The 16,831-nt window shown below is 43.5% G+C and overlaps 1 protein-coding gene across 2 annotated transcripts in view; it reads left to right on the forward strand.

Annotated features, from left to right (window-relative positions):
* Window positions 1–363: 363 nt before the first annotated feature.
* Window positions 364–16,831, forward strand: part of SMIM14 (small integral membrane protein 14) — a 69,096-nt gene continuing 52,628 nt past the window's right edge. The window contains exon 1 of one of the 2 annotated variants that reach the window (XM_077814599.1): window positions 364–395. The gene's annotated coding sequence lies outside the window, so the exon portion shown is untranslated. Of the gene's footprint in view, window positions 396–8,667; window positions 8,719–16,831 lie in introns of those variants that run through there. The other variant, XM_077814600.1, reaches the window with a different exon arrangement.

Raw genomic sequence — 16,831 nt, forward strand, 5'->3', positions numbered from 1 at the left:
CCTGGTCTCATGATGGCCTGAGACACGAGCCCCTCACCCCAAATCTTGCTTGGTCCCCTCTCCAGTGAAGGACGCTGAATCTGGCGCCGTTGCATCCTGGCTTTGCCTGCTGCCGGGGACACCCCCGTCTGAATGCAGTGGGCAGTGCCAGGCGCTCCGCGCCGCCCAGTTAGACGTGAGAGCAGAGAGAGGGAGGCCGGGAAAGCGCTTCCCCTGTCTCTGAACCGGCAGATCCGGGTCTTGTGGTCTAGACTGACGTGGTCAATCGAAAATCAAAACAGAAGGGGAAAGGTTCCGCAGGGCTGGTTCCTGGGGCTGAGCCGCGGCTGCTTCTGCCTGTCGAGCGGGCGGAGCGAGAAGGCGGCAGCAGGCACGGCACCAGACTCCAGGGCAAGGTGAGTGTCTGCCTCTCCGTGCACCGTGTCTGCAGGTTTGGTCTGTTTCCACATTCACGGTAGGGTTTGGGGACTGCGGCGGGGGGCCGCGGGGAGACTGCCCCTTCCAGCTGTGTTGCTGTGCAGAACCAGATTCTGTCAAAAAAGTTTCAGAGGAACCCCTCCCTTCAACCCGTATTTACACTGAGATCTGAGAGGCTGGAGAAGCCTTTCAGGGGAAAGGGTAAAAGCCCCAACGCTGAAAACTAGACTGGATAATAATAACCCTGCACTTAGAATAACAACACTGCACTAACCCCAAGGCCATGGGTTAGTTGGATCCAGTGAGGCTTTGTGAGCTCTCCTGTAAATTTGATCTGTGATTTAAAGCCTGTTAAAGTACAAAAAATCTCTTGACAGCTCTTTCACAGACATCTTATAGGTGTCAAGAAAAGATGCACTGCTAACTGTCTGGGAGATCTTGGTTTTTTTGTTTGTTTTTTATAAAAAACTAGTGAAACATCTGTACACTTTATATTTGGAAATGTAATTTAATTATATTTTTAACATGCAAAGTTGTTCATATCTCTCAGGCAGTGCATGACATAGTCTGGGTTCAAATAATATTTTGTTAGCTAAATCAGCTTTGTATTCACTCTTTGGCAATATAACTAGCGAAATTTTGGGTGAATTTTTTTAAAAAAAATAAGTTATTGGTGGACCGACAGATAAACCACTGCAGTATGTAGGTATTAGCTATTATGCTTTCTGAAAAAGCACACACCACTAAGTGGGAGAAATCAGACTATATTTTGGAAGCCATATTATTGGCAAAAAGATACAGTCATATTATTAATCAGTTTGTATAGGTGTTTGGAATATGTGATTCTGCTCAGTGCTCCTTCACAGTGCTAGAGTGGCATGTGTTTATAGAATATTATACTAAAGTAGGAACCGCTTTCAGAACACACTGGTAGCATATATGATTATTCGTATATTCATAACCATTATGAGGTCAAATTCTTAGAGAGGTGCTGACCTGCAACTCACACAGTGACTTCACTAGGAGTTTTGAGGGCTTAGTAGGTGCTCAGCACCTCTCTAGATTTGATCTGTGTGTGTATTTTAAAAATTAATGTTTCTTCTGTTTCTAAGTTATTTGGTACTGGGAGACTCTTTATTTGTCTTGTACAAAGCTGAGCATTCCGTCTATGCTTATAACCAAGTTTTCAGAAATGGTCTAAAATTTTAAGTGCCTCAGATTTTGGATATTTAAATTGAGTTACCGAAAATTAGCAGCCATTTTTGAAAATGTTGGCCTAAATGCATACTGTGATCACTGATGAAGGTCCCAGTCTTGCAAGTTTCAGAGTAACAGCCGTGTTAGTCTGTATTCGCAAAAAGAAAAGGAGTACTTGTGGCACCTTAGAGTATTTACAAGTACTCCTAGTCTTGCAAGGGGGAACAAACATTGGTGGGTTGCCCCCTTCTAAGAGATCTTTGCCGGAATGGGGCCTTACTGAGCTTCGTCATTTCAAAAACAATGCTTCCCAAAAGCAGATCTCATTTCAAAGACCTCAAAATAAAAAAAACCTAATTTTGATTCCTTGTTACATACAGTGACAGGAAATAAATCCTAAATAATCCCACTGAATTCTCCATATTCTTCTGACCTGTTCAGATTCAAGAAATCTGCCTAATTATTATTACTGACAATCAATTTAGTGTTTGACCTTGTAGTATATTCTTGACAATCTTAAGAATGTGATCTGAATAGTGAAAGCAAATGACAATAGAGAGAGTGTATGTATTCTAATGGTTAGAGGTGAGGGCAATGAGTTCAATATTGATTGCCATTCCTTCCCTTGCCACTGCTGACTTGGCAAAGTCAATTAATGTTTTTGGTTTTTATTTTCTCCTTAGGCAATATATGGGAATAACAATTCTTGTCCACTTCAAAGTGGTGTTGTGTGGATCAATTGATATTTCTGAGGAGATTTAAGATTCTTGTATGAAAGGTGCTATAGAATTGCAAAGTAGTACGTATTAGAATTGCTATTGGTCTACTTAAGGATCAGCTTAGCTTTGCTTTATTGCTAGTGCACTTCACAGATGCACTGGTCATTCTTTGGCCCCCTCTTGGAGCATGAACAACAAGACCCTACCACAGATTTGAGATTGCAGTTGCAGCCACTGAGTGGCTGTAGTATTTTTCTGTGGACTAAGTGGCTAATTTCTCTGATTCTTGATTCCCATAGAATCATGTTCATTATATTTATTTTTATCTAGTTTCTTATACTGCATTCATCACCATGGCTTTAGAGCATCCTCCCCGTCCCATCTGTATCTCCTCTGAGTTCCCAGCACACAGCCCAGTAATTTGGTCTACATGCTGGGTGGGACCAGTATTTGATCCTGAATCTGAACAAAAATTAGCATGATAAGAATTACTGATGTCCTACATCGTTATTAAAGATGTTATCAGTATAAATGGCATTTTGCAGTGCAGTTTAGGATTTATTCATCATTTTATAACTGGAGTATCTAGATAAGGTCTGTTTTTATCAGGTAGAGTTCTGACTTTGGAGAAAGTTAGCTTCTTATTCACTTCTTGTTTGGCTGTTTTCTCATTTCCTACTTTCATATATTTAGACTTGAGAAGTACTGATGTGTGGAATTTATTTGCATAACAGACTTGTCATAAAAAAAAAAACCTGATAGTCATGCTTCAGAGTACACTGTAATAGATATTTTAGGTACTAAACTACCTCCTTAAAGGCCCAGTCTTGCTTCCACTGAAGTCCATGGCAGCAGAATTGGTCACTAATTTTGCACATCGAGAGTCTCAAACCAGAATAGAAGAAGTGGCATGACCATATCTCTGAATGTGACTGAATTTGATGGAGGAAACTGGTATTTGTTTGGCAGTACAAAATATCACAATCTTATTTCTGTGTTTTTACACTGATCTAATAGTTCTTAACAGTAAATGCAAAAAATATTTTAACAAATTATACATGGAGAAATGTATATCCCAAATATATCTTCAACCCACATTCTAGAGAAAATCAGAGAAAACTGAACATGATTTGCATACACTTAACTCTCAGATAAACCAAAGATGCATTTCATTCAAACTTTGTAGTCTGCATATTCCATTTCTTAATATTTTCTTTATAAAGCTGTTTTTGCTTTCACAGACAGTTCTTGAATTCCAGTTGTTAATACGGGACCCAATTTTGTAAGGTGCTGAATGCCTCTTGGGAGGTGCTGAGTGCTCTCAAATCCCAAGTCAAATAGCAGTTGAGGGTACTCAGTACCTTGAAGGATCTGGCTCGTAGAGTCAATTCCTCCAGTTCCTTTTCAAGTAAGAATTGGATTAACTTCAGCAGCATGGCTCCCTTCAACCTCTAGTGTCTAAGTTCCCTTCATTGTCAGCTGCCTCATGAAATTTCCCTGGAAGGGGGTTCCTCAGAATGTAAGGCAGCGGTAGTCAATTAGTTTTTGCTAAGGTCCAAATTTCTTGGTCAAGGTAGAGTCAAGGTCCAGACTCCAGAGAAAATAATAACAATAATGACAATACCAAGTCAAGAAAAAGATTTCGGAGACCGTTCAAAAGTATCTGGTGGTCTGAATTTGGCCTGCGGGCCACCTATTGACTACTCGTGATGTAAGGGATCCACACAGGAGCTTATACAGCCTCAGCTTGTATTAACTCCTTATTGAATTCACCATGGGATTCAATAGAGGAAGAGGGCAGGTTTATGTTTCGTGCCTTGGTCCTTCTATACCAACATTTCTCAAATGCGGCCACCATGGCCACCAGAGGCTTTTCTTGTGGCCATAGTCACCTGGGCGGTGATGGGGGTGGGGACAAGCATTTACTCCTCCCCTGGGTCTGCAAGTACAGGTTGGGACCTGCCCCCCCTCTGGAGCCACAAACGCCGGAGGAGCAGACAGCTGGTGTCAGTTCTCCACCTTCCCATGGGCAGGGGACTCAGGCTTCTGGCTCCCGCCCTGGGGTGACAGGCGGCAAGCTTCAGCCATTTGGCAGCAGGCTCTGGCCACTGGGCTTCAGGCTCAACTCCCCCACCCCCATTGCCTCTGGCCCCCACTGTCTCCCACTGCCCATGACCCATCCACCCCATCACCTCTGGCCCCCAATGCTTCTCTATCCATCCAAGGCTTAATTTGTCCCCCAGCTTGCCAGGGCTGAGTAAATCTGTTGTGAAGAGTGATATGTGTATGTTTGTTAATATCACTTTTCACTGCCTCCCAGCTAGCTAACAAGTCTGCTGCTGTGAAAAGTGATATTAACATACAAATATCCCTTTTCAAAGAAGCATACTTACTAGCTAGCAATTCTATTAAAAAACAAACAGAAACCAAAAAAGCAAAAGGAACAACAACAAAAAAGACAAAAACGTGCAAAACACCTTATTTGTTTTTCTATTCTGTTTAGGTCCAGTGAATAATAGAAACAACTGTACTGTACACTGTTATTATTATTATTAAGTCTGCAAAAAAACCTCTACATAAATAAATTACAATGATTTGGATAGGTATGTGTACATATTTATTTGTTTTTCCTAAAGCTAATTAAGTTTTTTGGAAAAATTGTCATAATGGCCACCAGCAAGAAGAGTTGGTGGCTGCACTTTGAGGCCACCAAAAAATTTGTTGCTTGAACCCCTGTCTATACCATACCCATTCATCCATGGATTCTTGGCAGTACAGGGTGGCCACCTGGGACAAAAGAGAGTGGTGCTCTGGAGGTGAATGATCTTGCCTTTCATGCAAGTTAAGAGATCCTCGCACAACTTCCCCTCCAAATGTTGTTCCTGGGCAAGACGATTAGGGTGTTATAAATTTGCATGGATGCTGCACAGACTTCAGTTAAAGTAGCTTCCTTATATTTTAACGGTAATGAGACACATTCATATAACTCTGTGGAAGTAAATGGAGTTACACCAGGGATGAACTTGGCACTGAGTCCAATCTTGGTTCTGGGGCTGCAGCAGATGTACACTCATTAAAACGTCTGACTGTCTTGCATAAGAGTAAATACAGTTTAATTCTTACTACAGCTAACATAATTGTCTGATCCAAAGCTTTTAACATCTTAAAAGAGAAGAATCCATGCTAGAAAAGAATAGAGCAGCCGTTTAAAGATATAGGGACAATTTCTGTCTTGGTATAAGTGGGTTTAACTCTATTAATTTCCACTGACTACTCTGAAACATCTGATGACCTCTCTGGCATAAACACAGTCTTTTTGGTGTAATCCAGAAAGTCAATTTGTATATTTCTTATTGGTCTGTCATAAAAGCTTTATTTTTAGTCGGACAGTATTTTTAGAAAACTTGAAATATTTGATCTCTTCCTTTCGTATTTAGAAGCCTACTTAGAAAAAGATCAGTCCAGTCATATGAAAATATGATATCTCTAAAGACAGCAGTTAGCTGTTTAAATAGTAAAAACTAAATAAAACATGAATCCTTGTACCTGCCAAACCTTGCTCACATGAATAGGCCTTACTTACCCAAGTGGTCCTATGGAAGCCCATTATAATTGTTGGCGCTCGCTCAGCACCCTTCGTGATCAGGCAACTTATTTAGATGCCTAAATATGAAATTAGGCACCCACGTTCAAAATTTTGGTCAAAGCTTTTATGATAGACCTATAGCAAGTATACACATGTTCTTATTCATGGACTACACCATAGTGACTTTGTTTGAGCCAGTGAGGTTGCTGGATGGTTGACCTTCAAGAGAAAATGGCAGTGGAACAAAATGTGGTCACAAGATAATAGTCTCTCACTTCTGTACTGTGTAAATGCTGATGCAAAGCTGTGATGTGTATTTTGAAAGCAACTAACTCTGATCCTGTGCTAAAGTTATCTTACAATTACTTATTCTAGGTGGTGCTATACATTTAAAAATCTGTTTTCTGATGGGTTCATGGATTTATCTTTTTTTTTTTAACCTTTCATTAGTACTGATAATACTTTGCAATCATTGACAATTGCAATACAGAATATGGCATCCATACTAGCCAGTTAGTCTGCTGAGTAGAGGGGCATCATTCTCTGATAAAAGATGGGTTTTCTTTTAATTTAACATCAGTGAATAAATCAGCTGTCAAGAAATCCTATTGATTACCACAGAATTCATGTGGTATAAGTATTGATTAAAGATAAAGGGGTGGAAGAGTGAGGGGAATGAAACTGGACTGCCAGTCAGAAAGCAACTTGTTCATGACAATAAAGCAAAGTGCACCATTTTAAAAACAAAAGCAAACATACTCTTATTGATAAACTAATATTGGTTGGTTCATGAATTCTAAGTACTTTACCAAACTCCTACTGAAGTCAATGAAAAGACACCTATGGGATCCCTTCAGGCTCAAAGGGGAAACATTTGCTCAGTGGCAAGTTAGTGGAAATGTGTCATCTTTGGAGGAAAAAAACCAGATCAAAATATTCCAGAGAATTTCAGCATACTTGTGTGCTTGTACAGGACTGGAGTGGGGCTAAGGATTCAGTGTGTGTTTGTACAGTTTAGAGGATTTATTATGTATTTTATTAACCTAGAGAATTGTTCAAGTATTGAACAAATCTCTCTTTCTATTAGCAGGCTATATAGCATATTGTTTAGGGCATTAGAGCTACAGAAGCTGGAGCTGCTGGTTCAAGACAACAGAAAAACTTTACTTTTTATTTATGTTAAAATTGTTTATTCAGTGGAGGAGAAAATAATGGCATTTGTATGGATTGCTATATTTTTCACTGCTTCTTTGAGCAAACTAGATATAAGGTAAAAATTTCAAAATGACACTTAAGCTCCTTAGTGCCTAGATCTCCTTTGAAAATAGAATTTAGGCTCCTAAATCATATAGACACTTTTGAAAATTGTACCCATAGGCCATGTCTGCACTACAAAGTTTTGCAGGCAAAAGTTATGTTGGCCTACTGCCACCGCAGTTAGTATATCACTTGTGCACGTGGATACTTTAGCTCCTGGCTTCAGAACACCTTGTATTCACATGGAGTGCTTGTGTCAATGCACAGTGCAGTGCACCATGGGTAGGTATCCCAGTTGCAACCCACTACCATACGGCGCAATGTCTTTTGGGTAGTTTTGGCAACATATGGTGAGGCAGAAATGACTCACACAGTGATAACAGGGAGCAAGGGGTCAATTTCCCATAAGGCAGTGTTCTCCATCCCATAATGTCATCTCTATCCCATAATTTTCACACTATTTTGACTTTCCCATGAACCTGAGCAGGACTTGTCACTGTCTGCCTCTATGACAGAAGCATGGAGCCTGCACAGCTCTGCACTATTGTCATGAGCATTGCAAGCAAAGGACACACTTTCCTCTGGTATTTGCAGAGCCTCAAGAAGAAACACAGGGAACATGACAATTTCCTGATGGTCACAAGTATCAGAGGAATAGCCATGTTAGTCTGTATCCACAAAAACAATGAGGAGTCCGGTGGCACCTTAACGACTAACAGATTTATTCGGGCATAAGCCTTCATGGGTAAAAAACCAACTTCTCTTCCTCATGGTCAGTTTGTTGTGGAACACAGCAAAAACCAATTCAGGGTTGTTGATGTCATTCACAGACTTGCTGCAGAAAATGGGGCACCGCTTCTGTGCCTGACAAACAAGCATTGACTGGTGGGATCAAATCATAGTGCAGGTTTGGGGTGACAAGCAATGGCTGCAGAACTTTCACATGCACAAGGCCACATTCCTGGATCTGTGTGCCAAGCTCATCCCGGCCATTCAATACAGGGATGCCAAACTGAGAGCTGCACTGACAGTGGAGAAGGGAGTAGTGATCACGTGGAAATTTGCAACACCGGATTGGTACCTGTCAGTGGGAAATTTGGAGGGGGAAAATCCACTGCGGGGCCATTAATTGTCTCCTGCTACGCAGGACTGTGACTCTCGGTAATGTGCAGGACACTGAGACTGGCTTTGCAACTATAAGATTCCCAAAATGCAGTTGAGTGATAGATGGCACACACATCATCAACAGAAAGGGTTACTTTTCCATGCTTATGCAAGCGCTGGTGTATCATTGGGGACGATTCACTGATATCAATGTTGGCTGCTCAGGGAAAGTGCATGATGCTCACATCTTTAAGAACACAGGACTGTTCAGAAAGCTACAATCAGGGATCTTCTTTCCTAACTGCCAGATTACCACTGGGGATGTTGGAATGCCAATAGTGATCCTGGGGGACCCAACCAACCCCTTACTCCCCTGGCTCATGAAACCATACACTGGCCACATCAACAGCAGCAAGGAAAGATTCAACTACAGGCTCAGTAAGTGCAAAATGACAGTTGAATGTGCTTTTGGTAGATTGAAAGGGCACTGGTGTTGTTTATTCAGCAGATTGGATCTCAGTGCGAAAAATATCCCAATGGTCATAGCTGTCTGTTGTGTCCTGCATAGTATTTGTGAGGCAAAGGGAGAAAACTTGCAATAGGGTGGAGAGTGGATGTGGAGCAGCTGTTTGAACAGTTAGACACAAGGGCTATCAGACAAGGTCAATAAGGATCTATGTGTCTTAGAGAGGCTTGAACAAGCACTTTAATAGCAAGCCACAGTAATGTGCTGTGGTGTACTCTGCTCAACCTGGGGTGATTGTGTGGGGACCTTTAGGAATTGTGTGGTGCTTGCACATCTTTTCATATATCAGTGACAGTGCACCTGTTACTGGGGGGGATTACTGTACATTTTTGATGACTACAGTGTTTGGCACTGACCTGAGAGTTGTGAGTGTACAAAAGCACTACTTTCACTGCCAGCAATCATTATACATCTTGTGTAAACTAATAAAGATGAATTACTTTTTAAACAAAAACATTTTATTCACTTAGCTCCAAAAAATACTGAAGATATTAAAAGTAAATACATTATGGCTTAAAAAATTTTTAGGAACCATAATTAAGGCTAAAAGAAAAGGAGGACTTGTGGCACCTTAGAGACTAACAAATTTATTTGAGCATAAGCTTCTGTGAGCTACAGTTCACTTCATCGGATGCAACTGTTAAGGCTGTGAGTTGGTCACGGAACTCATGAATTCCCTGACTTTCCATGATCTTCGTGACTTCTGCAGCCACCAGTGCTGACTTAGGGGCTGCCCGGCAGTTTGTGTGTGTGGGAGGGGGCTCAGAGCTAGGGGCAGAGGGTTAGAGGGCATGTGGGGGGGGCGCCTACCTTGGGGTAGAGGGCTCCCTGGCTCCACTGGTATGGTCCTGCATCTCCTAGACAGAGGGGCCAAGAGGCTCCGCGCACTGCCCGCACCCACAGGCCCTGTCCCTGCAGCCCCCATTGGCCGTAGTTCCCGGCCAATGGGAGCTGCGTAACTGGCGCTTGTGGCAGAAGCAGCGCACGGAGCCCCCTGGCCCCTCTGCCACCTGGGAGCTGCAGGGACAAGTGGAGCCGGGTAGGGAGCCTGGCAGTCCCGCCAACCCCTTCCCTCTCCCAGCACCAGCAGGGGTCCCAGGCCATGCACTGCTGCCCGCCTGCCCCCCAGCACCAGCAGATGTCCCATGCCGCACATCACTGCTTGCCCCGCCCCTAGCACCAGCGTGGTCCCAGGCCACCTCCACCAGTGCCCCCCGGACCACACACACCCCCAGAGCACCAGTGCCCCCCTGCCCAAGTTTTAGTTAGGGGTATGTAGTAAAAGTCATGGACAAGTCACAGGCCATGAAATTTTGTTTACTTTCCGTGACCTGTCCATGACTTTTACTAAAAATACCAGTGACTAAAACATAGCCTTAACCATGATAAATAAACCAGAGGAAGGAACATTGATGTCCATTATACTACAAGTACATCAACTGTGGCTCTCACAAGTCAGTGTAGCTGAAGCTGTGGTTGTCCATGCCTTCCCCCGATGTAGAGTGGTAGGAGTATGCATGCTGGCCCTGAGGGGGGCAGGGAGGGAGGCACTATACTACAGTTCTCCACAGATTGTAATGGGAGTCAAGCCTGGGATTGTTGAACCTGGAGGTGAACAAGAGTCTGCAGCATCTGCATTTGCTGTTGGAGAAGTTCCATTATGACCTGGTGCATCTCCCTCTCCTTTTCCTTCACCTTTCCTTCTCCATACAGTCTGCAGTATTCACTCTCTAGGCCCTTTGTTCAAGGTCTGATGCAGCACTGGCTTGAAAGATCTCGCAGAACATGTCCTCCCACATCCTCTTTTCTCCTGCTTATCTGGGTTGGTTGTTCCACTGATGTAGATGGAGTCCCCTCTCAAGGCCGCAATGGCTGCAGTTACAGATAAAACATACAAAGGTACCATTTCTAGAATAGTAGGAACAGAAAGCTAAACTTAAGGTTCAGAACTCGTCCTCCTCACCCTCCGCTCCCCTAAAGTATTCAACAAGACAAGCATTTTGACACTTCTGCTTTGGAGTTCCTGATCCCCAGTGCCACACTCAGCTCAAGCCACAGGGAGTATGACCTGCCATGGGTGAGGGAAACGAGGAAGAGATTGCTTGGTTGACTGAAAGTATGAGTACAAGGCAATGGCGCTGAATACTGGCACCAGGTGGTGATGGTGTTAGCTGGTATCTCATTCCTGAGACTGACAAAGGTAGAGAGAGGACTGGTGTTGTTGGTATCCCAAAACTGTCTGGGTCCATATACAGCTAGCCTGTGTATTGCTAAAAATGGTGCCTGCTGAAGTAATCGCCACTGACATGGGAAAGCATCCTACTGTGGAGAAGAAATAAGGCTGCTATCCTACGAATCCCTTATAGTTTCATTCAGGTGGATTCAAGGAATATCCTTTGTACATAAACAAACTGCTCCACATGTCTGCCCCCATCCTCCTGCCTAACTCTCTAGAAGGGAATGAAAAGCAGTAGCAGCTCTGCCTCTCTTTGTTGTAGCACTTACCCCTTCTAGTACAAATAAATTAATGAAAAGTCAAAAGCTGTGTCCTGCTAATTTGGGGGCGCCATCCCTGTAATGGAATATTTATTTACACACTTACCCAAGGTTCCTTTCCCTGCCTCGAGCTCAACTGTGTTTGACTGGTGGGACTGGCTGGTCTGCGGTAGAATCAAAAACAAGTCTTGTCTTGCTGCACAGCTGGATTCCCCCAGTTGTCTGTCCCCAATACTTCTCCTCCACCTCCTCCTCCTTGCTGTTCATGGCAGGGGCCTGTGATTTGGGCTCCTTGGAGGTATCCATAGTGGTGTGCAGAGGCATGGGAGTATCTCTGCCACATATGGCATGCAGCTTATTGTAAAAGCAGCAGGTCTGCAGCTCAACACCACATCAAATGTTGGCCTCCCTGACCTTCTGGTATGGCTGTGGCAGATCTTTGGCTTTCACGCAGCGCTGCTGCTGGTCCCTGTCATACCCCCTTCTCTGCATCCCCCAAACAATCTGCTCATAGATGTCGAAGTTTCTACAGCTGGCGTGGAGCTGTGCCTGCACAGCCTCTTATCCCCACAGGCCCGGGAGATCCAATATCTCCAGTCTGCTCGAGGCAGGAGCGCGCCTGGCACATGTAGCCAACATGGTCAGCTTGGCAGTTGCACAAAACAGCAGAGAGCAGATAGAAGCGTGCTCACCAAATTGGATAACCAGGAATTTCCAAAATTTGCGGGAATTTTAAAGCAGGGCTTCTGGTCTACATGACCCCAGGCAATGGACCTAATAATTGTGACTGGAGCAGTCAGTGTCAGGAATTCTGGGACAGCTGCTGGAGGACTCTTAGGTTTGACATGAGTAATGCAGTGTCTACACTCATGCTGTGTCGACCACCATACATCGACCTTGGCTTAATACTGCTCGGAGGCGGGGGCTGTTACTATATCAATGTTACCAGGGGGCACTTATCTAGGTGGGAGACAAATTTAAACGGATACACATGCACAACTAGACCAACACAAAGGGCTTATGGTAACCTAACTTTGTAACGTAGACCAGGCCTTAGTCTTAAACCCACAACTCTTGGTACCAGAACTCAGGTGCCTTAACAATAGGTTACACAGTCCGTTAAGGGGAACACAGGCTTTTTCAGTAGCTAACCTTTTAGGATAAATAACTTGTGTTTTATTATAAAACATAAATATTACCTATAAAAAATCATGGGTGGAGTTTTAAACAGCAAGGTCCACACCGCCTCTACCTTAGCCATGTGGAAGTTCATGGGAGGCATACAGGTTGGACTGGGGTGAGATGTCTATCTCTGTTGCTACCCCTCTGTCCTGCCCCTGTGGAGACTTATGGGAGACCCCTTTGCTCTTGTCTCCCATTCACCTGCTCTCTTGGGCAGGTGCCAGCTCCTGTTTAATATGAGCCACTCTGTGTGGAGCCCAAGCCTGCCTGTAGCCTCTACCAGAGCACTGAGGTTCTAGGATGAAATGGCACAGCATGGAAGTGCATCTAATGTAGTGCGATAGTGCTACCAGGATGGGTCCCGTGTTCACTCGCTGCAGTTGTGCCATCTAGGTGTGCTATGTTAGAAACAGTAATGAAACATGCAGACAGCTCTTATAGCTTTGACCGTAAGGGACTGGCAGTAGCTGCTTGGGGAGTGGGGACAGGAATATTGGAGGAAGTAATGAGTAGTTTGGAGGGTGGAGAAACTAACCAAAAGCCAGAAAGTAGGGAAACCCACCTGGGTATTGGATCCTGTAGTCACTACTAAGGCCTTGTCTACACTGCCACTTTAAAGTGCTGAAACTTGCAGCACTCAGGAGAGTGAAAAAACACAACACCCCCCCCGCAAGTGCTTCAAGTTTCAGAGCGGTAAAGTGGCAGCGTAGACAGTGTACCAGTGCTGGGAGTCGGGCTCCCAGCTCTGGGAGCTGTGCCCCTCGTGGAGATGGGTTTTTTTAGTCACTGGTGCCGCGACTACACAGCCACGTTAAAGCGCTGCCGCGGCAGCACTTCAGTGTTGCTAGTGGAGACATACCCCTAGGCATTAAATTCCATGGGAGTTCCTGTGTAAATGCTGACTGCGGAATTTGGCCCTACGTTTGTTCTCTAAGCCAATCAGAACGGAATAGGTCAATAACTTTACAGTGAACAGCTCCCTGTACTGCTTTAACATCCGTCGGGCAAAATGATTAAATCTCTTTTAGTCATTTTGTATAATAGAAATAAATTCAGTGTCCCTAGAACTCTGTCACAGTCTCCTACTTTAGATATAATTGTTGAAGTGAAGCTGAAAAATTTATCTAGCAGCAGGAGGATATTATCCTTGCACAATGTTCTAGTCAATTGACATCTTTCATTAATTAGCTTTTATATCAAGAGATATTTCTTACAGAAGAATTCATCTTTTTAACAGAAGGGTGACCAGCTGCTGACAGTTGGATTTTGCCAATAACTCTATATCAAATAATATAAAATGGGTTTTAAAACATTTAGATTTCTTTCTGAACCATGACTGGATCTGGCTAATTTGCTCCTTTTCAACTATTTTGACCACAAGAAATAAGCCACTTACATGTGAATGAGTAAATAAATTTAAAATATAAAAGTTGTTCTTTTTTAGTTTCCTCTTGAATTCAGTGCTAATGAAAGATGCCGAACTGTTAGCCTTGGGGACTGAAATATTCTTTCTCTCTCTCCACAGAATGGGGACTGCCAATAAGAATACCAATTAGTGATAACTGGAACAATGCTTTTGATATACAGACACTTGTCCTCTAGGGACTGAACTAAGACCCGGTCTATGTACAAACTTGTACCAGTTTAGTTATACTGATAAAAACTCCTGTGGGGACACTCTTTTTTCAGCTTGAGTGGCTTATTTAAGTTTATTTTAAATCTGTTCCTACCAATTTACTCTAAACTGAAATAAGCCCTATTTAAACCAAAATAGGTGTCCACAGAGTCTTTTGGCACTGCTCTTAAATAACAGATGCAACTTGGCAGGTAGACAAGCCTTAAGACTTCCCCTCATCTTGTATAAGATGCCAGACAGCCAACAAATGGAAGTGCTTTCAGTTGCTACAATCTTGGGACCACATCCTGCCCCCTCTGAAATCAATGTGAATTTTGCAGATACTGGAATGGGAGGAAGATTGTGACCCTCAGCAGGACATGAGCTGATCCACCATAGAGGTGGAAGTCTCCATAGCTCATTAATTTCTGAGGCAATCTTGTACCACCCCTTATTTTAAAGTCTATTTTGTAATCCTGTATTGTGTTTCACAATCTTTGTGTCTTCTTTATTTTTCCTCTCCTTCTGCTCGGGAATCTCTTCCCTCTCCTTCTGACCTTGTCCACAGTGTAGACTTTCTGAAATTCTTCCATCATTGCTTTACCTCCCTTGCAGCTCCACTGCATTGGTGCAGTGCTGCTGTAGACTCGTTTCTCTCCATGTGCTGCTCAGAGCCGATGTAGAATTAGATGACACGGTGGTAAAAATCCTAGTGGCCTAACACAATTCACCCTTGCTAGAATAACTGGAGATGGATCAGTGCTAGAGGAACCATGGGAGAGCATCAGAAAATCCTCAGTGTAGCTACAGATTCTGTGCTCAGAACTTCCTTCTCTACTCAGTATTCCCCCTCCTCAACCTGCCCTGTCTCTGGATCCCCTTCCTTAGCCAATGCATATCCCTGTGGTACCTCCAGCACTCCTTCATTGGCTGTATCAGCTCTTTTTTTGTTTTTATTTCTGTTCTTATTCTTGTTTCTTCTTCTTAAATTGTTATCTAAAGTGAATTTGGTGCTTGTGAGAGGTGCCAGATGGACAATCCTGGAAAATGAAGTCCTACTTTACGTACAGATAAAGGGCTTCACAGACAGCAACAGTGCAAGCTTCCTCTTCGGTGACCCCAGCCTAGCATGCCTCAAGCCTGACATAGTTCAGAGTAGTTCACTCCCCAGGCCTATTGTATCCTTGGCTTCTTTGATCAGTGTTTACAGGGTGTGTGTTTAAGTAGACTTTCCATAAAGAAATGAACGTCTCAGTTTAATTTGCATTGAAAAGTTCAACTGGGATCTGCTTAATTATCCTGAGTAAAGTTTCAGTGCAAAAATAAACTCACCAACTCATCAAACTGCAGAAGGAGCTCCAGGGGGACATGTGTAGCTGCTTTCAAGTACAGAAACAGCTTTTTCTCCTTAGAATAATGAAGAAAGGAGCGGGAGGAGGGGGGGGGATTATTTTAAACTTGTAAAAGTGTTGCTGTGGCTGAGAATACCCACTGGGTCCTGTAGAAGCCACATAAACCCTTTCTGGGTTGTTGTTTTTTCAGTAGACAACAAAGCGAAGTGGCTAATCCGAATCTGGGAGGAGCAGCAGGAGAAAGCCATAGCAGGAGCCACATTTGATCCATGGCAGCACTCATGATGGCAGGATCCACTTTCACATTTGAGAACAGTGCTGCTGCTCTTCCTTTGTAGCCCAGTCAGCCAGTTTTCCTTTTGCCATAAAAACTCAGCCGGGAGATCCTTAATGTCACCGGTTGAATTTCTAAATAAAGTCTGAAACTGCACAGGTAATAGGCCATATGAGGAATAGCCATGAATAGTGCTCTGGAAATCTGTGGCTCTTTGTAGGGCACTAAGTCCTGGTTCATTGAAGGTCATTGGGAGTTCTATCACTTGCTTCAGTGGAAGCAAGATCAAGCTGTAAGTGGGGAGAGATGCTGAGAGAGAAAATTGCTTTCCAATAGAAAGAGGGTTAAAAAATACCATGGGAAAAAATGCACAGTGCTGTAATGTCTGAGCTTTATATAGTGCAGAGGAATATTTGCTTAAACAGTTTGCCCTAGAATATAAAGGGGAACAAATCATGGAAACATTTAAATTGGTTTTAGGTTCAAAGCTTCTTTTTACAAAACCTAAATTTGGACCAAATTTAATCCAAGAATGTCCCTTTGTAAAGGACTTCAGCCCTTATAAAGACTTCAGGGCTGGTCTAGCCTGTTCTGGTGCTCGAACCATCTCCACCAGCTCCTGAATAAGGAGGGCCATGCCTTCTCCCCTTGGTTCCTGTGAGAAGGCATGACTCTGCCCCCACATTCTGGATCGGTGGTGGGCAACCTGCGGCCCGTGGCCACTGGAAGTTGTGGGGGGCCGTGCCCGTGGATGGTCAACATCAGCAAAATGTCTTGCGGCCCGCAATCAGATTACCCTGATGGGTCACATGTGGGTTGCAGGTTGCCCACCACTATTCTGGATCATATTTCTAAAATGTATTGGGGATTATGATGTCTCTCGTGATATAGTATTGAATCCCTCTACTGCCTTAGGGATGTGTATTCTCTAGCTCCATTCAGCTATGCTGCCTCCCCCCTCAGCACATTGTCTATTTATCTTTTCTTTCTTTGGGTGAAGGGTCAGATTACTTGAAATACGGGAGATTTAGGACTTGTAAGATGCTGGGAAGGGAATCAGAGTAACAGCCGTGTTAGTCTGTATTCGCAAAAAGAAAAGGAGTACT

Source organism: Eretmochelys imbricata, chromosome 4 (assembly GCF_965152235.1).
Source record: "Eretmochelys imbricata isolate rEreImb1 chromosome 4, rEreImb1.hap1, whole genome shotgun sequence".
NCBI lineage: Eukaryota > Metazoa > Chordata > Testudines > Cheloniidae > Eretmochelys > Eretmochelys imbricata.